At 40.5% G+C, this 24,732-nt stretch overlaps 1 long non-coding RNA gene across 1 annotated transcript; it reads left to right on the top strand.

The window, feature by feature from the left end:
* Positions 1 to 9,126: 9,126 nt before the first annotated feature.
* On the top strand, positions 9,127 to 22,844 carry LOC306760406. The gene is made up of 3 exons (XR_013771443.1): positions 9,127 to 9,210; positions 13,021 to 13,151; positions 21,995 to 22,844. It is a non-coding gene; the product is annotated as an uncharacterized lncRNA (long non-coding RNA).
* The last annotated feature ends 1,888 nt before the right edge of the window (positions 22,845 to 24,732 follow it).

Genomic DNA, 24,732 nt, shown 5'->3' with positions numbered 1-24,732 from the left:
ACCCCCCCAACTCACCCCCCCACCCAACTCATCACCCAACCCAACTCATCACCCCCACCCAACTCACCCCCCCCACCCAACTCATCACCCCCCCCAACTCACCCCCCCCACCCAACTCATTACCCCACCCAACTCACCCCCCCACCCAACTCATCACCCAACCCAACTCACCCCCCCACCCAACTCATCACCCCCCCACCCAACTCATCACCCAACCCAACTCACACCCCCACCCAACTCATCACCCAACCCAACTCACACCCCCCCAACTCATCACCCAACCCAACTCACACCCCCCCCAACTCATCACCCAACCCAACTCACACCCCCCCAACTCATCACCCCCCCCCAACTCACACCCCCCCCAACTCATCACCCAACCCAACTCACACCCCCCCAACTCATCACCCAACCCAACTCACACCCCCCCCAACTCATCACCCCCACCCAACTCATCACCCCCCCAACTCATCACCCCCACCCAACTCATCACCCCCCCAACTCACACCCCCCAACTCATCACCCCCACCCAACTCATCACCCAACCCAACTCACACCCCCCCAACTCATCACCCCCACCCAACTCACCCCCCCACCCAACTCACCCCCCCAACTCATCACCCCCACCCAACTCACCCCCCCACCCCCCTCATCACCCCCACCCAACTCATCACCCAACCCAACTCACCCCCCACCCCCCTCATCACCCCCACCCAACTCATCACCCAACCCAACTCACCCCCCACCCAACTCACACCCCCACCCAACTCACCCCCCCAACTCATCACCCCCACCCAACTCACCCCCCACCCCCCTCATCACCCCCACCCAACTCATCACCCAACCCAACTCACCCCCCACCCCCCTCATCACCCCCACCCAACTCATCACCCAACCCAACTCACCCCCCCACCCCCCTCATCACCCCCACCCAACTCATCACCCAACCCAACTCACCCCCCCACCCCCCTCATCACCCCCACCCAACTCACCCCCCCACCCAACTCACCCCCCCACCCCCCTTATCACCCCCACCCAACTGTTTTTCTGCTTCAACAGAAACGGGAAATTTTACAAACATGCTGAGTTCAGAAGGAAAGCAGCTCTGAAATTCATGCTGCTGACTTGATCCTGATCTTTTCACCGTAAAAAGTGGCTGCTGCTCGAAGGGAATGCCATCATTAAAAAGCACCTTAATGGTTTAATGTGTTTGCAAACCAGAAATGAATGCTCTTCTGTGCGTAGAATAGAACTTTTAAATAAAACAACTTGATCTTTATTTGCTTTTTTAGTGAATAACATAATGATTACTCACAGATAAGTCTGCATGCCGACAACAGTTTAGCATTTAAATACAAAAAGGAAACAAAACAAATAAAAAACATCAAGATAAAGATCCCAACCAAATACATGTATTAAGTTACATAATTAAATGCCGGGATGAATAACATCCCCCTCTTTTTATTAAAGTCTTCCATTCAGTTCAAGCTACCAAATTCCACCCAGTGACTGAGAGAGGTATGCAACCAGTAAAAAGCTTGATCTGCAGTTTTATGCACTTCCTCATAGGCTTCACTTTTAACCGCCGGAGGCTCCATCCATTTTTCATGTACGATCTTTGGTTGAAACCAGGATGAAAATGGATGAAAACAGGGGGCCCTCACCTCTAGGGGCCCTAATTTACACCATAACAAAAGCAGCTTTACATGCAGCTGATAAACAAACACATGTTAAGACTCTTTGCAGGAAATCACAGCAGAAAAAGGACTTCACATCATACTTCCAGTTCTGTTTCATGGGAGATCAGAGAGACGATGTCTGGGACACTGCCAGTACAAAGTCACCTTCGTCACTCTTCACCACATCTCGGCTGCCAGATCTGTACAGCTAATGAGCAACATCAAGGTCCTATGTGTGCTTTGTGGATCTCTGCCTGAATGTGTTGCATTGAGTGTATTGTGTGGTGTGTCCATTCTCTTCCTACCTTTTTACATCAGAGGAAACCTTTTATTTACCGCCTTTCCTCATGGGGACGGACATGAGGGTCGGACGCATTCAGACAATGTCATACAGGACAGAACAGTCTGCACAGAGGGTGTGAGAATGACGACATAAAGAAAAGAATGTGTAAAATGACTGTGCATTGTCGTTTCACGTGTGCTTTACAGCGTGCATGTGAAGGAAAAACAGAGCGCTCACACATGACCTTATGTTTTGTAGGAGGAGGCGTAGCCCACCCGGTCTCAGAGGGAGCATTGTTTCTCGCCCTCCATGCTTCAGTGGTCACCTCCTCCATAACGCTATAAATAGAAGTTCACTAGAGGCCGCTGTCATCATCACAGCTCCCCAGATTATCGGAGTGATTGATCACCAGGTGAACGGAAGTAATTTAACCTTGATGGGAAATAAAGAGGGGCTCAACATCAGTAAAGCTGGAACATGCGGTGGAGTTCTGCAGCAGAAACACAGCATGGTCGTGATACCACATCAGCACTGATTATTAAACACCTCATCATTTCCACCTGTCAGCTGAACAACATACAGCTGTGATGGGGAAATATAGCAGTGTGTAAAAGCCGACAATTAATTATCGTGAATTTTAACAAATCCTGCGATGGACTGGCGACCTGTCCAGGGTGTACCCCGCCTCTCGCCCAGAGACTGCTGGGATAGGCTCCAGCTCCCCTGCAACCCTTCATCAGACTAAGTGGTACGGATAATGAATGAATGAATGAATGAATTTTATTAAAATATTGACATCATTATACAGAAAAATTCATTTAGCTCATGTTCAGAACCAAATGCCGGCAGCCAGGGTGATTGAAGTGTAAAAGCAGCATGACGGGGAGTAACTGCAGTGTGATGTTATCGTTGTTTTCTGACTTAAACATGAGTTTATTCCAGCTCTGTGTTGCCTCAGTTAGATTGTTCTCTGCTTCTGTGTGAGTAAATAAAAACAGACGTTCTGTCATTGTTTTCTTCCCTGACCTGCCGGCACTCATCAGCTGGAACTCGCTCCACCTTGGGCTTCCTGACTGTCTCTGCAGTGCTCATCAGTCTCATTCAGTCACCTTGTCTTCTGCCCATTTTATCATGACTCACAGCCGACTTAAACTCTCTCCAGTCTCTTCCCCTCTGCCAGATTATCAACAGACCAATGTCTAGTTGTTGTCCAGCGTTCTACGGACTGGCTCCTGTTGCTGACCCACCTCCTCGCCTCGCCCACGTCAGACACCTCTTGAATTTTCTGGACACAAACCCTTGCCTTGTCTCTGGACCACCGAGCCTTGCCCATCGTCCTGGTTCCTGACCTTGTCTCCAGAACCTGGACTCTAACACCTGCTCCTCTCCCTGGATTGATCCTCTGCTCCTTCGCCTGTCCTTCTTTCCTCAAATAAACTGGGTTTTGTTCACAGCTCCTTTGTTTGTGTGTGTGTGTGTGTGTGTGTGTGTGTGTGTGTGTGGCTAAACTTCTGGGTCCTCACAGTAACGCTTTGCACATTTAGTGTGTGTGTGTGTGTGTGTGTGTGTGTGTGTGTGTGTGTGTGTGTGTGTGTGTGTGTGTGAAGACAACTGTTTCCAATTCTGATGTGAAAGATATTTTATCTAATTTATTTGAATGGGCAGTGCATATTCTGAAAATGTATTTGGTTACAAATCAAACTTTATTTATACAGCACTTTTCATACAAAGTGCTTAACAACATAAAAAATTTCACACTTACACATGCATGCAGCCTAAACACACAACCCCACCCTTCCCCTGATCCAAATGAAAATACCTTCAGGAATCTATCTCTGTATCTGGCTCGACACGGCTGCAAAGAAACTATCTGGGGGGATCTGTCCACATCAGGAGCCGCCCCAGGAATGACCACGGGAGATGCAGTCACAGGAAATCCAGGGTGGGCCAGGGCCCACTCCACAGCCAAAAGGCTGCAGTGCAGGACCCCTACCAGCAACCCCGGTCATGATGACCCCACCGGTCAAACAGGCGCAGCCCCTGATAAGGAGGCTCCGCATGAGGAAAACACTGGAGCTAAAAAAATGTAAAAATAAGAGAAAAATAGGATTAACTAACATAAACCAATAATTCTGTAAAACAGTTAGAAATATGAGATTAAACCTAATAAATTTAAAGATACAAAAACTACATATATGCCATAAAAATAGGTACGACGATGATATATAAAAGATAAAAATCAATAAACAATTGAAAAAATACATTATTTTAAAAAAAAAAAAAAAACTCCATGTAAAAGCTAAACTAGAAAGGTCTTGAGCCTTTGAGACAAACATATTTCACACATACCATAAATACAACACTGTACATAATCCTTGTTACAAAGACAACACAGGAACATCATAAAGCACAATGGTGCAGCCAACCCCCAGGGACATTATGGTCATTTACATATTGCACATAAGGAAAACTTCTCTGTGGCAACAGGATGTTGTTGCCCAGCAGATGGATCATTAGGAGAGGAGAAGGACCACCAACCTTCCTCTTTCTGGACTAAAGGAGCCGTAAAGCAAATATTTTCTGAGAGGTTGGTGTGAACGGAACTAAAAAACATTTTAGAGACAGAGGAACATTAAAAAAAAGACATATTTAAGTATGAATTGCAACCATTGTTGTCTCCTGCCAAGCTGTGTCCGATTTAATTTATTCATAACATTATCGTAAATGTGCATGTTGCTCATTTCAATCTGTAGTCCATGAAGGAAACACAAAACATCAGCAACAATGATGCAGGGCCATGAATAAGAAAGAATAATAAAGACAAAATAGTTTGAGAGGAAGACAGTAAATTTAAAGTGCTTTCCCAGCCTGGACTGACCAGTTATCCCAGCAGCCTCTTCAGGATTCCAGTTAAACGTAAAACCCTGAAACCCAAACCAGAACAAACCCTTTAGTTAAAGTACATCAGAAAACCTCTGTTAGAACGTACAGACGGCAACACAGCGTTTCGTTTAGCTGTTTACTCCTCCTGCCACTGGGACAAATGTGTCCCAGAATACATTTTAAGACGTGCTTTAATCTAATTAGCAACTCATTCAGTTGTATTTCCATTCTGCCAGAGGAAGCAGGTCATCTGCCACTGAACCACCCAGACAAATACACACCACCGTTAGAAAAACACACATTGCTAAGCTGGTGGACGCACGCCAGGCATCGCCAGATAAGAACAATACAGCTCATTTCTGACTGACGGGGGTTTATGATTTTAACATTATCATATGTTTGGAAACACATTCAGGTCTTCATGTGTTGCCAGAAGTCTTTATAAGTCACAGAAAACCGTGTAAAAACCTTCCGAACATGTAAAATCATGAGCGGGAGGAATATACAGTGTATACTAACACAGCAACAGATGAAAGATGTGTGTTTGTGCTGCTGGCGGCATTTACAAGTTGTCACCTTTCCATATTCATGCTGTTTGCCTTGTGTGTGTGTGTGTGTGTGTGTGTGATGAACATGCTGGCAGCACTGTGTTATGGTTTAAGCTGCAGTAGAGATGTGATTACACGTATCAGGAGAACATGTGGTAGAAGACTTATTTTGATACACAATCAGCTAATCAGCTGCTAAAAACTGCTTGTTTAGCTTAGTTACATGATAATTAACACTTGAATGTGAACATGTGATGACACAGTGTTGCACATAAATCTCATCAAGTCAGTGTTAAGTCAGCCCTCATAGGTCTGTGTTAAGTGGCTTAAAACACAACAATCCTCTGAAAATAAACAGGTACAAGAACTGGACCGAACATTGGTGGGTTCGCACCGTTTATTGACCAAGTGACCCGGCGACAAGCTGTTGCCGTGGTACCTGAGGAAGGACAAGAGTCTTGGACATTCATCTAGTGGGGCACAATAAACTGGTGATATAGTGACTAAAGATGGACTAGATTGAATTCTACAACATGTACTTCATTAGCCACCGAGCGGCGTAGCATCACATCGAAGCAGCTACTGATCCACCTCCAAGTGCAGCGGTAGGCTGACTACGTGGGAGATCGGCCACGGTGTCAACCATGTGATCCGTTCAGATCCAGCAGCTTGTTTGATGAGAATGATCCTTCTCCATTACATGGGCAGAAGTGTTTAATCCAGGTGCCACAAAGGGAAAGTCCAGTCCAGCAGCTGATCCTACCAGTCACTAAACCAGGTGAATTTAATCAGCTCAGCTCCACTGCAAGTAGATGAGCCTGTTAGTGGAAACACTAACTAATGTTCTAAATGCACAGGTAGATCCAAAAACACGGCAGGATTTTTACTTTATTGCATTTTTTTTTCCCTCAACCCCCTATGATCCTAATGTATCTCTGTTCTTATCTGTTATAAGGCGGCGCCGGTTAAACTGGCTGCGGGGACGAAGCTTCAGATTGGTTCTGTAAACTTGCCATAAATGTTACGTGTCTGTAGGTCAAACCTTGGACGCGCTGGCTTGAACCTTGAATTTCCCCTCGGGGATGAATAAAGTATCTTTGATTTGCTTGATTATACATTTCTGCACATGGATGGAACAAGCAAATCGGAGTAAGTTTGTAGATACATCTAGAAAATGTTTTAACTCGATAAGTAATCTTGCTCTGGGGCCTTTATTGAAGTTCTGGAGAAAACTTTGCATTAATATGATTCCTAAAATAACTTTATCTGATTTTAGAATTATTTTCAGCTGCTTTAAGCAGCAAAGTTATGTTTCGCTCCAACAAATTTTCCTTATTTGTTAAGAGACACGGCTGCACTTTGGAGACGACAACCTGAAAGACATTAACACATTTATAGCTTCTTTAATAACTTTCTTTTTTTTTGTTTTTGTTTTTTTTTAGCAATTTTGCCATGAAAGATGCTTTTTGTGTTGTGGAAAAACATTAGTAACGTTTAATCCTTTTTTAACCAATTTCACCTCTTTCCATACCAGAAAACACTCCCTCCTCCTGCTAAGCAGCAAACTCTCCTGCCACTTGTCACATTGTCCAGTTCCACCGCCTGGCTGACAGTAAAGGACCCAGTGACAAAGTAGCTGATGATTTGCAGGATGTCCAGAAAGCCTGCAGAACTCCATTTTAAACACCGATCACAACGTCTGCTTAAAGAAACAACACAAAGGCAGAGCATCAAGATTTTTACACAAAAATAAATTGTAATGTGATTGAGAACACAAAAGAAATCAACAAACCTTAGAATTCCCAAGAAAACTTGTTTATAAATGAAAACTGTTGCTGTGATAATGTGGATGAGATGTCCAATTTTCCATAAAAATAAAGCAAAATACAATCTGAGAATTCTGATGCCTAATTCTAATGACTCACCTTAAAGTTAAGTATCTTCTTTAACCTGCTATTCCTTTGTTCAGATTACCAGCAGCTGCATTACTCATATTTAGAACCACTGCTCATTTGAAACACTAATTCATGGTGAATGAATTACACACAGCCTTTAGGTTGGGGAAATGAGCTCATGGAAAGAGGAAAGAGGTCAGGGAGATTTGCAAATGACCATCCATAATTCATGTGTTTGGAGACCTATTTGGGCTCTCTAACTTTTAAGGTCAAGATATTTGCATAAATGTGGGAATCTAAAGGCAAATGCAGTAAATATATTAACATTTGTGTCTGGCTCTTTTGCATTTAGCTACTTTTTAAACATTAACACACTGACTCAAGTCTTTAAGTAGATACTTTCATGCATTAAATTAGCATGAAGCATTTTTTGTGATCAAATTTTACTTTTGTTTTAATGACTTTTGCCCCCTTAGCTGTCAAATAAACTTGAAGAGATCTTTCAACTCTGAAAGAGTCAAAACAAAGAGCAAGAAAAAAATCTGGCACCCTCCCTTGTTCGCCTACTGTATACAACTTCTCAGATGTGGATCAGCTCCTGCTGCCCATGTGGAAGCTCTAAGAGGATCAGAAAACAACATATGTTCATACACACTATTGTTTTTTTGAAGAAAGAAAAATAAAAAAAAAAGTCACAAAATTGAGAAACTAGTAATAAAGCAAAGCTGAGAGTCGTTGAAAGCTGTTATTCTCAAACAAGCAGCAATAAGTGAACAAATATCCCAGCCAATGTCATGACAACAGGACAAATACAGGTGTGATGCATCTGCAGAAAAGGTGAAGCTAAATATAAAGCAAAGCCTGCTGACTGCAGCGATATATAGATCCATCCACACGAAGGCCGAAAATTGCTTCAGTGATTTATAGTTTTCTCTCCAAATATGAAGCTAGGAGTCACAATCTCGAAGCTTAACAAGGTGCTGAGTCTTCTGTAGGTGAATTTTTTTGTCTTTTTTTTTAATCTTTCTTGAACAACATCAGATTTTTGATCAGTAATGACTGATGTGAAGCTGTGGAGGAACATCTACATCACTGCGCATAATTCTTGATTCAATCTTGTTTATTTCTCCTTCCAAAAAGCCAGACTATGTGGCTAAGTGTCTATTTTTAATATGGTCCAAGAATTTGTCTCTCTCTGTTTGCAAATGAGAATCTCTTTACCTGATAAAACAAAAGATAAAATGAAACAAAATAGGTAAAACATACCACTTTAAATAATAATAGAAATGAATCAGTGTTGTCTCAGCACCAGACAAGTACTTGGTAAAGAAATATTTTTAAATGGGTATTCTGTGGTAGTCTGTCACAAAGACTGCAGATGCAGAAAAAAAGGGTTAGGGTTAGAAAGATAAACCATTTATCAGGCATAAAAAAATATTTATGATCCAGCAAAGTGCTGCTAAAAGCTTTTAAAAATAAACCTTGGCATCTCTTAGAAAACATTCGCTCAAACGTTTCCAAAAACTGTTTATAGGAAGAAATTTGAAGTCTTCAGACCAAGAATTTTCTTCCAAACTAGGAAGAAGTGTACAAGAACAAAGGTATTAAATTTAAAAAAAAAAAAAAAAAAATCCAAAGGTCATTTTAGTTTTAACACATACGCTTGTGTTGTTTTCCAGGGATATTTTTGTTTAAAAATATTTTTTAGTTCATAGTTTAAAGGAAAACAATGTAGGAGGCGAAAAAAACGCCTTAAAAACAAAACAATATTGTAAATGGTGATTACGTCACTTCCTTTTACGAACTTCCTGTTTTGGTCGCTTCCTACTTCCTGGTCAGGAGCACATGGCGCGTGGAGCCGTCCTGCAATGTGTGAATGTAATCTGTTGCCATCCACTGTGAAGCATCACGGAGATATTACTGTAAGTTGAATACGAGATGGTGGGCACGTTATAAACATGTATCATAAGTTATTTGGTTTAAAACAAAAAATCTCATGTTTGTAAGAGCTGTCTGAAATGTTGGCGACAACAGCAGGCACTTATTGGATGTATGCTACTGTAAAAGTATTTAAGAAAGAAGAAAGAATCTGAATATTTAGCTTAACATGACAGCTGCGTTTTACTTTATATACCACATCACAAAGCTGCAACTAGATATTAATACTCTGGCCATTTTCAACATGCACAGTGGCTGAGTCGTCATGGTAACGCAAGCTGACATTTGAAAAGGGGAGGAAAAGGTAGACCAAAAGATGACATCGAGTCAGTTCAGATGGACTTTCACTTTAAAGAGAGAACTCTGAGTACAGGTAGGATGCGACAGCAATTCCAGATAAGCTGGGGTTGGGCAGCGTGTCACAGAGAAAATCCTACACAAGTTATGGTAGTACTTCATAAACATACAAGACTTTCAGTCTCGACTGGTGACAAGACATGAATCTGCAGGGAGGATGAGTACAGCAATTTAATCTATTACTTCTGTGAAAAAAGAACTCTTCCTGCTATGTGATGGTGCAGCGAAGCTGAAAATATGCTAACTTTTAATAACAGTTATGCATGAATACAGTGGATGTGTCACAGGTTTTGAATTTGTTTAAGCATTATTTTTGTAGATCCTTAAACATGGACGCCACAGGTTTGCAAACTGCATTATTCAGGTAACCAGCAGATGATGCATCTGGACCAATTTTACTGAATGTAAGGTTAGAAGATGCCTGATATGGGGGCCCTACATACAATCTGTGACTGGTGACGTTGATCTCAAGAGTAATAAAACACTAATCACCTCTGTTGTTACCATGTTTGATTTATACTTGTGCAGCATTTGCATAAGGTCAGCTACATCGTCACTGCTTCAGGCTCTACGTATGTTTGGCACACTCCTTTTCCTGACTTACACTCTTCTTGCATCACGGTTTGTGGAAGTACTTCCTTGTGAGCGGCAGGGCTGGGCGATTAATCGGATTTTAATTTAGATCACGATCTGGGTTTTCAACAATCATAAATATAAAAGGGTGCGATTAGTTTTCTCTTTGCAGTTTCCTCTCCTGCTGTCTTCAGCTGCTAATCGAGCATCTCTGGCATTGCAGCACTGTGCTGTAAACTCCTCCCACAGCTGTTTTGGTTTCATTCAGACACTGTTGCCAACTTGGTGACTTTTTCGCTGAATCCGGTGACTTTTTTTTGTTAAAAGTGACAAATCTAGCAACTTTTGCTGTAGTTATTAGATTGGCGACTGACTTGAAGGCACATATTGTTCTGCAGTTACTGTAAGGAAGGAGCAGCGGGAGCCTCTCCCGTCCTAAAGCACTCCCAGGCGGCCAGTCTCAGTCGGCTCCGGCTGCAGGTCAATGTAGAATAACTGCAGTAGGTTGTGGAAGTTCACCTAAACATAGTTTATACCATTGTCAATGACAACTGGCTGCTTTGTCTTTATATAAACGTACACGTAGTTTGGTGAGTTAAACATTGTAATATCCCTCTATTACAGGGTGTTACTATAGCAACGCGTTAATCAACTGGTTCAGCTCAGCTGTCTTTTAACAGGTGAACGAGAGAAATGCGCTGTAGCCAGACAGCGGTTGTTTGGCATAAAAACCACATCCAGGCGAACATGAAATAGTTCCTATACTTTAGCAAATGTTGTAGAAAAGAAATACAAATTGGTTATAAAATATTTACTGTGTGGGACTATGGTAAAAGCGGATTAAACAACTTGTATCCGTGTGTTAGACGGTTATAATGCCCGATGTGGAGTCTAGAACACCATGACGCGTAGCGTTGTTTAAACCTTACTTATATTTATCTATTCAGTTTATATCAGTATTTGCACTTTGTCAAGACAAAGCTTCATGTTTGTTTGTTTTCTAAGATATGTGGAATCCTAAAGATATTTTTGTAAAAGTCACGGTTTAATGTTGAAAAAAAATTGTGTTGTTAATGATAAAGGGATAATTGTGTTAAATAATCGAGATCTCAATGTCAGTCAAAATAATCGTGATTTTAATTTCTGCCGTAATCGAACAGCCCCAGTGAGCGGTTAGTTTTAGATTTTGTGTTTCTGGTTTACTGAAGCAGAAACTACAACAGGACGCTGTAAACGTGCCAATAACCAATATCACCATAACTGATGTTGTTTTAAACTAACCAGTGTTAACATCATTAGGTTATGGTAGCATTTAGGGCTGCAACGATTACTCTGGTAACTTGAGTAAAAAAATTGATCGAGGCAAATAAATTGCATCGAGGCTCCGTTTAATTAATATCATGTGGTGATATATTTTAATTTATGCATCATGGCGGCATTCTCAGACTACTGCGCTGTTCGGATGGACTACATCACTGTTTCAGTAAACATATAAAATATTTAAACATTTATAAAATATATAAAAACAGAATCTGTCGCCTACGGTGTGTCTGTACAGTATGACTGTTTCACCCGGACTGATGACGGACATTTCAATCAGCAGCGGCGAGCGGTTTGCTTTCTGTCTGAAGATTCTCGTTGCTTTGGTCTCTAGTGGCAGAGAATGAAGAAGAGGGGAGGCAAAGACCAAAAAAGTCGCAAGTGTGGGGCCATTTCTCACTGAAAAGGGCAGAAAACGTAGTGCAGTGTGTGTGTGCTGTAAAGCAGGTCTCAATGTTGCAGCACCTGAAACGCCCCCTCCCCCCACCCACACACACACTTCGCTGCTCCATGCGGAGATTCAGCTTCCTGATTTATATCAACAGCAGCGGCTGTTAAAATGTAGTGTTATAACCTGTGATATTAGTCAGCAGTGACGAGTCATGGCAAGTTGTAAGATGCTAACGCACGTTAACAGTCTTGTAATCCATCCCTCATCTGTCTCTCCTGCACACATGCAGAGTCAAAGCGCATGTTTTAAGCAGCGTGTGACGGCAGGCGTAGCCTCTGTTCCTTCAGCAAACTTATTATTTTATTCCTTATTAAACAGACACACTTTTAACAGGCGTGTCGTCCACCAAGACTAGTTCGTAGATACTTTGGACATGTTTACAAGTCACTTCTTCTTTCTACGTGAATTATTCTTCTTAATCTTTTAAAAGGCAGAAATTCGCGACCGGTTGAGAATTGTTTCTCCACACATTGAGCGCATGCACAAACACGTTGGCACATTTTTAAATATGATACTTTTAAAACATTTTTAAAGTATCATATTTTAAAACATTTTCCTCAACACATGCAGTAACAACATGTAGTAACAACACATGCAAAAGCTTCACAATATAAATTTTTAGATTTACTTTGGTTGAGTTTCTAGTATTTGTTTTACAAATTATAATTTAAAAAAAAAAATTAAATAATCCTAGAGTACTCGGATTACTCTAAGAAATAATCGACAGAGTACCCGATTCCAAAAGTACTCGATAGTTGCAGCTCTAGTAGCATTAGAATAATTAATGTTACAAAGTGTTGTTTGCTGTTATCCATGAATATTTTTATGTCTTAACTACTTTAAAATCTATCAGCCTCTCTGCTCCACATGTAATCAGCTTGTCGGATGTTTAGCTCACCGTTGGGTTAAACTAATGAAATTTAATTAGCCCCCCTCCCCTGCTCATCATAGCAAATGTCTGACAGCAGAGTAGCCTAACACGGAAATACGGGTTCAATTCAGAAATTTTGCCATTATCAATGTGAAGGGAAAAACTGCAGCATTAAACGTACTGGAGAAATGTTTTAAAGCTGTGTTTCATTATTCTTTGCAGGCAATCGCAGCTGGTGATATTCAAAAGGACGTATTCCAAGGAATGAAGCCCTAACCTGGACATACCGATAAAGACTGGAACCTGCTTTATATGAAGGAGGACAGTTAAGAACTATGTAAACGGACAGGAAGGTAAGCCAACCAATGAGCTGTGTGATGTTTCACCAGGTCCCAAACACTGCTGTGTGGTGGATGGAAACGAAGGCAAACCTTCACCTTCATCTCTTCAGAAACCTACGGGTGACATCACAGACACTCCGTCAATCTTTTACATACAGTTTATGGAATTAGCCAAACAACATTTTAGCATGGATCTTTTTTAACGTGCTAAATGGTGACAGTGGATTTATTATGTTAAAGTGATTTTGCAATTGCGACTTTTTTTTTTTTTTTTAATATTTGTTTATAATCAAGAAGGGTTTCATTATTGTCCACAGTTATGTAACAGCTGTTTGTTATAAATAAATTAAATAAATAAAACCCAAATTTAGATGTCCATAAAAATACCTGAGTGGAAGACCTGCTGGAAACAAAGGAGGAGAAGCAGCTTTGCAAGAGTGGAGGACCTTAAAAATATACAATGTGAGGTTTCACTAAGTTTTCAAACACTGCTGTTTCTGTGATGAATTAAGAACAAGAAGAGTAATCTCCATCTTAAACATTTTATCAAATTAAAATAGAAAAGAACATAGAGGCAGGCTGTCCAATGAGCTGCTCAGCTAATTAGATGAATGAATACATTTTGTTGAGAACTTTGGGAAGACTAGAAACATTTAAACGCAGATCCAAACAGTCAGATACAACAAAATACTCCTAGAACATATATTGTCTATGTAACAATGAGGACTGGAAATAGTAAAGGTGATGATTGTGAACATCAGCAGCAACTAGGGTTGTGACGATATGCTTTTGTCCCGACTCGATTCAATTCTTTTTTTTTTTTTGTTGTTGTCTTGTCCAGCATTTAAGCAAGCAGACTGATGTTCTGGATGCTGTGTTCTGCTGAGCAAATTTATTTTGCCAAGGGGAACTTTTGTAGATGTAATGATCCCCTTGTATTTCTTGATTCTTATTTTATTTTTCAATTTGTTTTGGATAATAGCTTGTATTACAGTTCATGCTGCTGGACCCGACTGGAAAGGACAGGAAAGGGGCAGAAAGAGAACATAAAAAAACAAAAAAAAAACCAAAAGAAAGAGATCAATGCATACATGTATATGCACATACATACCCACCTACATATATATGTATATACACTCGCACATACATTATATATATACATATATACATACATACATACATATACACATACATACACATGCATACACACACATGTACACATACATGCATACATAAAGATAGATATACATACATACATATACACATACATACACACACATATATATATATATATATATACATATATACACATATACATACTCACATACATACACATACACACACATACACATACATATACATACATACACATACACTCACACACATGCATACATATATACATATCCATACACATACATACATACACATACACATACACATAAGTACACACACATACCCACCCACACACATAAATATATACACCCACACAAGCCAACTCTAGATTCGTGGAGAACAAAACCGTTGACAATCATGAGGACCAGAAACTAGCAAGTTAAGTCAAAAAGACAGAAAGAGAGCTACCTGCTGTTAGTGAATAAACTTGCTGGATGACTCAGTGACTGTGACACATGCAGAACATTCATGCAGAACATTCAGAGTGGAACGTGTTTAGAGAAGAGTGATCATGCCAATGTGACCCCGCCCGCCTACAGCTAGAGGAAGGCCAGGAGAACCCAGAGACCCGGGTAACCGACAGTCGCCCCCAGGTACAGATCCCAACCCCCCCACTCCAGAGCCAGCCATGCATCTGCCCAGGAGGTGGCGAAGGAGGTGCCCAACCAGAGTCCCCCGCAGTCAGGGGGAACAGGCCCCAGCAGGCCCAGGCCGGCAAGGGCCGATCCCGCCGGGCACCGGCCACCTAGGGCAGACAGAGCGCAGGACCCAGGGACCCAAGAGCCCGTGAGCAGCCCCCCGCCCCCGCAGGCAGAGGGCACAGCCCACACCGACGGAGGACCAGGATCCCCAGACCGCCACCCAGCGGCAGCCAGGTCCCACCCCAGCGCACCAGCCGCGCCCCCGGGTACAGGACACCACCCCCCCCCACCACCAAACCACACACACATATACATGCATCCCCCCCCCCCCCAACACGCACTCCCCTCACACATATACATGCATACCCCCCCCCCCCCCCTCCCAAACACGCACTCCCCTCTCAACCCCCATCCACACAACCCTCTGCAATCCATGCACATCATCCATCACATATACAACCCCACCCCACCTCTACTCACTCACCCATACCAAGTCACACGAACCCCAATCGCCCCCGCCCCCACACACGCTCACCCCCCCCCCCCCCACACACACACACACACGCTCACATCCCTCTACTTCTACCCAACCACACATGCCCCACCAAATACCCCTCCACCACCCATAGCCCCCCTCCAAACTTCACCCTCACTCACACATCCCATTCCGCATATACACCCCCCCCCCCCCCCCCCACACACACACACACACACACACACACACACACACACACACATACCCTCACTCCTCCAACACAGGCACACCCCAATACAACCCACGCGCCAACATACCCCGAGCGCAATAAGGTCACATTCTCCCCCCATACTAAGTGATGGAGCTGATCACAAGGGACCAGAGGGAATGAAGTTCAGCTGACTGATCTCTTGAGGAGGCAGACATCATCTCGACACTGATGTGATCTAATGAGATTTCTGAACTGCTGGATACACAGACTTTGTTTGCTTTTCCAGTTTAGAAGGATAGTTTTCTTTGCGATACATAAACTGGTGAGGATTAAGTTTGCAGAATTAAATTCTATGTTAATTTCACCCAAGTAACCCAGTAGGCCCAGTTTGGGGTTTGTAGGGATGTTACATTTGAAGCAATTTGACAGATCTTTACATACCTGAAACCAGAATTCCTGGACAGGTGGGCAAGACCACAAAGCATGGTAGTAGCTGTCAATTGTGTTGCCAGTGCAGTGTGGACAGATGTTTGATTGTGACAGACCCATCCTGAACATCCTGTGTCCTGTATAATGAGTTCTATGCAGAATTTTAAATTGTATTAGTTGCATGTTTGAATTCTTAGTCATTGTAAATGTATTTGAACAGATTTGTGACCATTCATTTTGGTCAAAGTTACTGGATAAGTCTGCTTCCCATTTAGAAGTTGGGAGACATATGGAATCGTCTAGCTTTGATAGTAATCTATATATTTTGGATAACAGTTTCGGGGCATTGAGATTTAAGAATTCTGCAGCCCTGATACGTAGCTGCAAGTTTAATTGATCAGGGGTGTATTTCTTACCTATAATAGATTTAAGTTGGTGGTATTCTAAGAATTTTGTGCTGCTGATTTCATATCGTGAAGTGTTTGTATCAAAAGGGAGAAAGTTCCCATTTTCTATTAAATGTTCTAACTGTTTTATTCCTTTGTTCTTCCACTGAGGGAAGTTTATCATTTTCCGGTTTTGCTGGATGTCGGGATTGTTCCAAATAGGTGTAAGTTTGCATGGAATAAGCAAGGATTTGGTTAGTTTAAGAAATTCCCACCAGGCCATTAGTGAGGAGCTGATATTAATGCTTTTAAAGCATTTTTGGCGTTTGACAGCTGTGCTGATAAATGGCAGGTCTGAAATTGCCATATCCTCACACATAGCTTCTTCTATATTAAGCCATGGTTCATCTAGATAGCTAGGTTTAAGCCATTTAGAGATGTATTGTAGTCTATTGCTTATAAAGTAATTTTGGAAATTAGGCAAGTCTAAGCCACCGCTATCTTTAGTCTTCTGGAGTGTTTTTAGACTAATCCGTGGTGGTTTGTCTTTCCAGAGAAATCTAGTAACATTAGAGTCCAGCGATTTAAACCAGGTGGAGGGAGGTTTAATGGGGATCATTGAAAACAGATAATTGATTTGAGGTAGAATCATCATTTTTATAGTTGCAACTCTTCCCATTAGTGATATGGGTAAAGATTTCCACCGTGTGAGATCGTCCTCAATTGTTTTTAGTAGGGGGACATAATTTAGCTTTATAAGGTCTGACAGTCTGGGTGAGATGTTTATTCCCAAGTATCTAATATCTCCTGACTGTAAAGCAGTGTCAGGAGTATTATGGAAGGAACAGTTGATGGGTAGAACGGTGGTTTTAGACCAATTAATGGAATATTCAGAAATTGATGAGAATTTATTGATGAGTGCGATTGTCTGACAGATGGATGATTGTGAATTTTGAAGGAAAAGTAATACATCATCAGCATAAAGACTGGTCTTATGCTCCATATTTCTACAGTTAATGCCTTTAATGTCTTTGTTTTGTCTAATGCTAGCTGCTAAGGGTTCAATAAAGATTGCAAAAAGTGAGGGGGAGAGTGGACAGCCTTGTCTGGTGCCTCTCTGCAATCTGAAGCTGTGAGAAGTTTGATCATTTGTCCTGACGCATGCATTTGGATTGCTATACAGTATCTTTATCCAGTCGATAAACGATGAGCCAAACCCGAATTTTCTTAATGTTGCAAATAAGAATTTCCAGTTCACCCTGTCAAATGCTTTTTCAGCATCTAGAGAGATTCAATTCTGATTTTTTTGGTGCTGATTAGATTTAAATTGTCATTCTCACAATTCTCAGATATTGCGATTTTTTTTCTTTTTTTTTCTTCAGATTAAAAAAAAAAAAATTATAAAACGTTTTGCTCGTCATTTTTCATCATTTCAATGAAAAAAAAACAACAACACAGTAGCCAGACCATCATTCGGCTGTTATAATGCTGTTAAATTTGATTTTTAAACAAAAAAATAGATTTTGAAATTGTGAAGAAAAGAATCCTGCTTTCCGATTTTTTTTTTTTTTTTTTTTTAATTCGATTTTCCCACCCCTAGTGGCAACCTTTGTTAGATTCTGGATCTAAACCTGAGATCAGTCACAATGACTATGAGGAGAGCAAAGTAGTCAGGTCAGGTTTGAATAATCGTGCGGTAGGCTCAGTGTTTTATGAATTGCTTAACAAGACTTCTATTCAGGTTCACACAGGGGAGAAGCTGGTTTGCTGTGATGTTTGTGGGAAAAGTTGTGAATTTAAGGATAGTCTTTGCAGGCACTTGAGAACCCACACTGGAGATAAACCATTTGTTTGTGGTGTTTGTAGAAGCTGCTGCACGATTAATGGGAATCAACAAAGACATATAAGAATGCACACAGGAGAGAAACCGTTTGCTTGCAGTGTTTGTGGGGAAAAGTTTGACCAAAATACAAAATTGACATTACACATGAGAAGCCACACTGGAGAGAAACCATTCATGTGTATTGTGTGTGGAAATTGTTTTACCAGTAAAGGGATTCTAAGAACTTGTGAGAAGTCCCACAAGAGAGAAACCATTTAGTTGTGATGCTTCTGGAAAAGAATTTACTGAAAATCAAATTTTAAAGCATAATTCATGCTGAAGACTAACTTAGTTCAGGTGTGTGTGTGTGTGTGTGTGTGTGGGAAAACATTCAACAATAATGTCATATTTCCAACGTTCTCCACACAGTCTTCTCTGGAGACTGACCATTTAGCTGTGATTTTAGTGGATATAAATGTAAGTCTAGCTCAGATTTGAAGAAAAGGTTTACACTGGAGAGAAACTATATGGTCGTTATTTGTGTGAAAAAGGGTTCAGCTGTAGCTCAACACTTGGTAAACATAAAAAGACTTCGTGCTGGAGACAAACAACATGGCTGTGATTGTGGGAAAACATTTCTCCAGAAGGCATGAAACTTCACACGAACACAAACATCGCTAAATATAGCGCCAATGTGGCTAAGTTAGTAGCGAAAGTAGTGTGTGCATGAACATACCAGGTAACCTCTGACAAAGGTTCTGCGATTTAATGGGTTATTTATTTTAACACGTTATAGTTTCTGTAATTATTAATTGGAATTAATGCATTTTTTTTGGCTAAAATTGAGATCTTGAATATTTAACACGATTATCCGGTATTTTTAAACAACGCTGCGCGTCGTGATCTCGACGATTGAGGAGATAACATTGGTAATATTTGTGATGTTATCTAAGACACAAGGAAGAAGCATTAAACAGTCTTATTGAGGTGGGCAGGAATGATTTCCTATAACGATCCGTGTGACAGCGAAGCTGTTATAAAGTCATATTATAACCAACTGTCACATTATAACCGTCTAATGCATGGTTCAGAGTTGTTTAATCTGCCTTTACTGCTTATATGGGAACTATTTTACGTTGGCCTCGATGTACGTTTTATGCCAAACAACCTCTTATCAGGCTACAGCGCGTTTCTCTCATTCACCTGTTAAAAGACGGCTGATCTGAACCAGTTTATTAACGCGTTGCTATGGTAACGCTCCTTAACGGAGGGATATTACAGTGTTAAACTCGCCGAACTATGTATACGAAAATAATGCAGCCAGTTGTCACTGACAATGGCATAAAGTATGATGTAGTGAACTTCCACAACCTACTGCAGTTATTCTACATTGACCTGCAGCTGGAGCCGACTGAGACTGGCCGCCTGGGAGTGCTTTAGGACAGGAGAGGCTCCCGCTGCTCCTTCCTTACAGTAACTGCAGAACAATATGTGCCTTCAAGTCAGTCGCCAAAACACCAGAGAAGTCTCTAATAACTCCAGTAAAAGTTGCTAGATTTGCCACTAGTCAGTTTTAACAAAAAAGTGGCCAGATTTAGCAAGAAAGTCGCCAAGTTGGGAGAGCTCTGCTTGGCTTATATTTTCTGAACATATCACAGATAGTTTCTGGGATTCTGTAAACAATCGGAAGGGTTTTAAAATCTATTCTGTGACTGACTGGTAGCCAGTGTAAAAATTTTTAAACTGGTGTGATTAGAGCTTGGCGATATGACGATATATATTGTTTGGATGACAGAAAATGTCGTTTCATATGGGGCTCCATCGTTTATGCCACGTTTATGCTTTACTGCAGTATTTTACGTCAAGATGTGCTTTACGAGCTGCAATATATAAACAAATATGGAGGAAGACGGTAGCAGACGTGTTTCAGAGCAGGATAATTCACTAAAAGATGACCATCCAACACAAACTGATGAGCTTGTTCATAAAAGGGGAAATTTCTGTCGCATGGATGCAGTTTGAATATAAAAACACCACAGAAAGGCTCACAGTTCCAACAACTGACTCCGACACAGCTAACTCATTTTATCACCTGCGCAAGATTTAGGATGAAGAATGGAGTCAATGAGCAAAAGTCACAAAAGAGCTCATAATAAACTCCAGACGTAAACGCTGCAACAGGCTTTTACCTGTGAAACGTTGTACGGCCATAGTTCCCCCAGATGGTAGGAGATGACTACTGCCTTTGCCGAGCACATCTGCCAAATAACTAATGATTAACAAAATTACACAAACAATTTTATATTATGAGGAAATAAAATGAGCTATATCGAGATATGAGATTTTGGTCATATTGCCCAGCCCTAGGTTTGATGTGTTCAAGTCTCTTAGTCTTAGGTGAGGCTCTTGCAGCAGCATCTGGATGAGATGTAGATGTTTAATGCTCTTTTTAAGAAGTCGTGTTAAAAGACCGTTACACTGGTTTGAGAGCCAGTTTGTTGACCAGTGCTGACCCTCTTCTCTTTGCTAACAAATAGAATAATTGGTTTTCATTAATTTTATTTCAGATGCCAAATTGTTTCTTGTAGGATTTTAAAATCATATTAAAATGTGACATAACATCAGGTTATTTCCAGGTTTTTGACGGACTAGTTTTATTGTTTGTACACCATTAAGATTTTAACTGAAATTTTTCCACTAAACAATATACTTTTGAAGGCTTTGCTTGTACAGCTTATGAATTTGAAGTTTAGTTTTCCTCCACTATATTCAGCTTTTCTGCATTGTCCTTTTAGGTTTGTGACCACGTTTGTATTTCACCATGGTGTTTTCTGTTTAAGATGTTCTTGATTATTATCTGTGCCAGTAAAATTTTAAACTCCGTATTGATACTAAGGCTGGTTCTTGATACCACAGGGAGAGAAAAAACCCCACTTTCTTTAGATTAAAGCCAGAGCATCGCAAAAGAAACATCGACTTGTTTAATGAAAAATTAGATAATAAGAAAAGACATTCCTGCCTGTTGCCCATTGATTGCTGGGATAGGCAACAGTTTTCTCATGATTCTTAACTGTACTAAGAAAATGGATATAAGAAAAGACGTTAACATTGGAAAATAAATGCATTATTCTAAAGGTTTAACCTGTGCAACTGTAGTCCTCTGAAACTGCTCACTGTAGTGTAATAACTTCTAAAATCAGACACCTCAACCAGTACTTTGTGTACTTGTTTGCATCAGTGTCCTTTTCGTCACAATAGCTGAGAACAGATCAAGGAAATAGAACAAACAAACTAGTTAAGATGGTCAACCTCTTAACTAGTCCACATATTATATCACATGGGAAACTGGTATATTAAAATGTACTTTGGTGGGTTGGTGGATAAGTGTAGATGTGATGGGTGGGGGGTGGGGGAGATTTGGATGTGATGTGGGGGTCAGGAGGATGGTTTTGAGGGTGGGCTGAATTTATCCTTGAATTATGTGGTAAATCACCCTCCATCTTGTTTGTTAAAGGGGCAAATAAAGACTTCAAAATATTGGACAAATATTGGAGGACTTTTCATTTTCACATGATATATTTAGTTTCATTTAGTTACCAAAATGATACTGAGCAGAATCTGTTCTGACAAAAGGCAGTAAAAGACCATTGCCATCATTGATGTGCTGCTGTAATGTTTTCACTGTTGTATCTAATCAAATTTTCTTTACTCTTTGCAGATGTACAGCAGCAGTTTGGGGTTAAAGGTTTTACTCCATAACTGGACATGCATATAGAGAACCAGAACCAAGACCTACTTTGTAAAGGATGAGGAACAAGCATGGTTGACCAGGCAGGAGAGATGACCACACAATGAATTGTGTGATGTTTCTCCAGGTTCCTTAACACTGCAGTTTCTTTTATTAGTGAAGAACAAGAAGTGGAACCTTAATCTACAACATTGCATCAAATTATAATTAAGCAAAGCATCCAACCAGCAACTCCGCTGATCAGATGAAAGGTGAAACTGATGTAGAGGATTTTGGAATATTAAACACAGTCACAGCCCAGATCCAAATGGCGGGAAACAACCCAGGAACAGTGAAAAGACATCTTATTTCAGAGACAATGGGGAATGAAACTGGTAAAGGTGATGGTACTTATGACCATTGGCAGAAACCTTTGTCTGATTCTGAATCAGAAAACGATAACCGTGAGGAAAGCAGAGCAACTGAATCAGGTTTGAATAGTCATGTAGGAAACTCTGAGAGTGAGAGGTCTTTTTATAAGAAATCTGTAAAAAGCCAGATCACAATCAGTACAGAAGAGAAACAGTTCGGCTGTGACATTTGTGGAACAATACTTAAACATAAACAAAGTCTCAAACAACACATGAAGACGCACACTCATGTAAAACCATTTGGCTGTGATGTTTGTGGGAAAAGATTCAGTCGTAAGTATGATTTTAGTAACCACATGAAAGCGCATACTGGAGTGAAACCATTTGGGTGTAGTCATTGTGGGAAAAGATTTACTTGCAAGGCTGACCTCCGCAAGCATGTGAAAATTCACACAGGAGAGAAACCATTTAGCTGTGATGTTTGTGAGAAAAGATTTGTCTATGAACTTCAACTTAAAAAACACACAGAAAGCCACTCTAAAGAAAAATCATTGATCTGTATTGTTTGCGGACAGAGATTTATTTTTCAGCGTGACCTGAGAAAGCACTTGATGATGCACAGTGGAGAAACACCAGTCAGTTGTTATTTTTGTGGAAAAAAATTTAGCTATGTTTATCATCTTAACAAACATGTGGATATTCACGCTAAGGATAAGCAATTTCGCTGTGATGTTTGCCGGAAAAGATTTAGTTATAAGAGTGATTTGCACAGACACATGATAATTCACACCGAGCAGAGTACCGTTAACTGTAATGTTTGAGTACAAAGTTTAAGCATAAAAATTATTTGCAGGCATATAAAAGCTGCTGGAGATGACATGTTTACATGAAGGATACATGGCTGGTGATTTTTTTCTATTATTACTGCATAAGCATACCAGAATATATAGTGTAGCTGAAATAAAAATTGCACATTCTTTAAATTGTATTATTTTAATAAAAAATAAAAAGTTCACATTAAGAGCATGAGCTTGTGCTTTGTTGTTCTTCAGGTCTATTTATACTCAATGAAAATGGTCGTCTTCTGAGATATATCTGTGTGTAACATTGTCAATTGTTGGGGCCCTTGAAGATGTTATGTTACAGGGCAGATGGTGTAGTGCCAAAAGAACCTGCAGAGGCAGTGTTGAGCTGTAGAGTTAAAGTAAAAGCTTGGAAAGGCACAAAGAAATCAAAGGACCCCATGCATTTAATGGCTGCACAGACCATCTCTATCAGTGCACTGTGTCTTTTTGTCTCTTTCTGGGTATATAAGCACATGACCTATGCAGAATTTTTAGATGAAATTGGTTAAACGAATAAGTTTTTTTTGTTTTTGTTTTTTTAAATCACTCTACACAGATGTCATGAAGGTTAACCTAACATATTAAACCTAAAATGGTCATTGTTAACGTGTCTTTTTTTTTTTTTTCTGCTGTGGAGTTGGTCTTGTTAACATGAGACTCTTTGGAAATTTGTTCTGTTTTGGTACCCCTAGTGGATGAGAGGTGAACTGCAATTTTTGGCACTTGCATAGGTTTCCCTTTTAACCGCCAGAAGTTGTTGCTTGATATACACCCCTGCACATGTACTGGTTGCAGCTCTGTTTATAGTCATCTGTGGTTTATCCTTTGTAGTTTTAGAATCCTAAATGTTTCTCTAAAGGTGTTGAAGAATGTTCAGTTTATTCAGTTCAGGATTGTTTATTGTTGAGAAGCACTATCCTACCAAATTATACATTGTTGTAAAAGTGACTCATCAAGCTTTTAAACCACTAATATAGACTGAATATGATCATTTTGTCCAATAATTTTACAAACTTAATCACATTCAGTTTGTCACAGAGGTTGTTACGCCTAGTTCCATTTAATAAACATCACATACAATTGGCCATCTTTTAAAATTATCTACCTTCAAAAGCCTCTAGTGGTGAAGAAGATGCCATCTGTGTCTGATTGGACAGTTTAATTAGTCAACATCCAATCAGACGTATAAAGAAAATGACAACATTTGCATCTGCAACTTCAGAGTCTTCCATGTAGTTTTTCTAAAGAACTTCTATTTTTTTTTCCACAAATGCAAATAGGTTTTGCAACCATGCAAATTCTTTTCTGCATATTTACACACTTGATTTTTTGGGCAGATTCTTTTACAGAATGATTAAACTTAATTTACAAATATAAACAAATCGTTTTCAAACATCCATTTACAGGTGCAAAATATTGACTATTTTGAGCCCACGTTGTTAGTTATTGCCAAGAAAAAGGTTTAAACGCTCTGTTCTGTGCAGCAAAAGTGTCTCCTAGCCAAGTGTTCAGT

The sequence above is a fragment of the Telmatherina bonti genome (assembly GCF_933228915.1).
Source record: "Telmatherina bonti genome assembly, chromosome: 9".
In the NCBI taxonomy this organism is placed as follows: domain Eukaryota; kingdom Metazoa; phylum Chordata; class Actinopteri; order Atheriniformes; family Telmatherinidae; genus Telmatherina; species Telmatherina bonti.
Note: the sequence above shows the minus strand (reverse complement) of the source record. Positions and strands in the feature narration are given on the sequence as shown.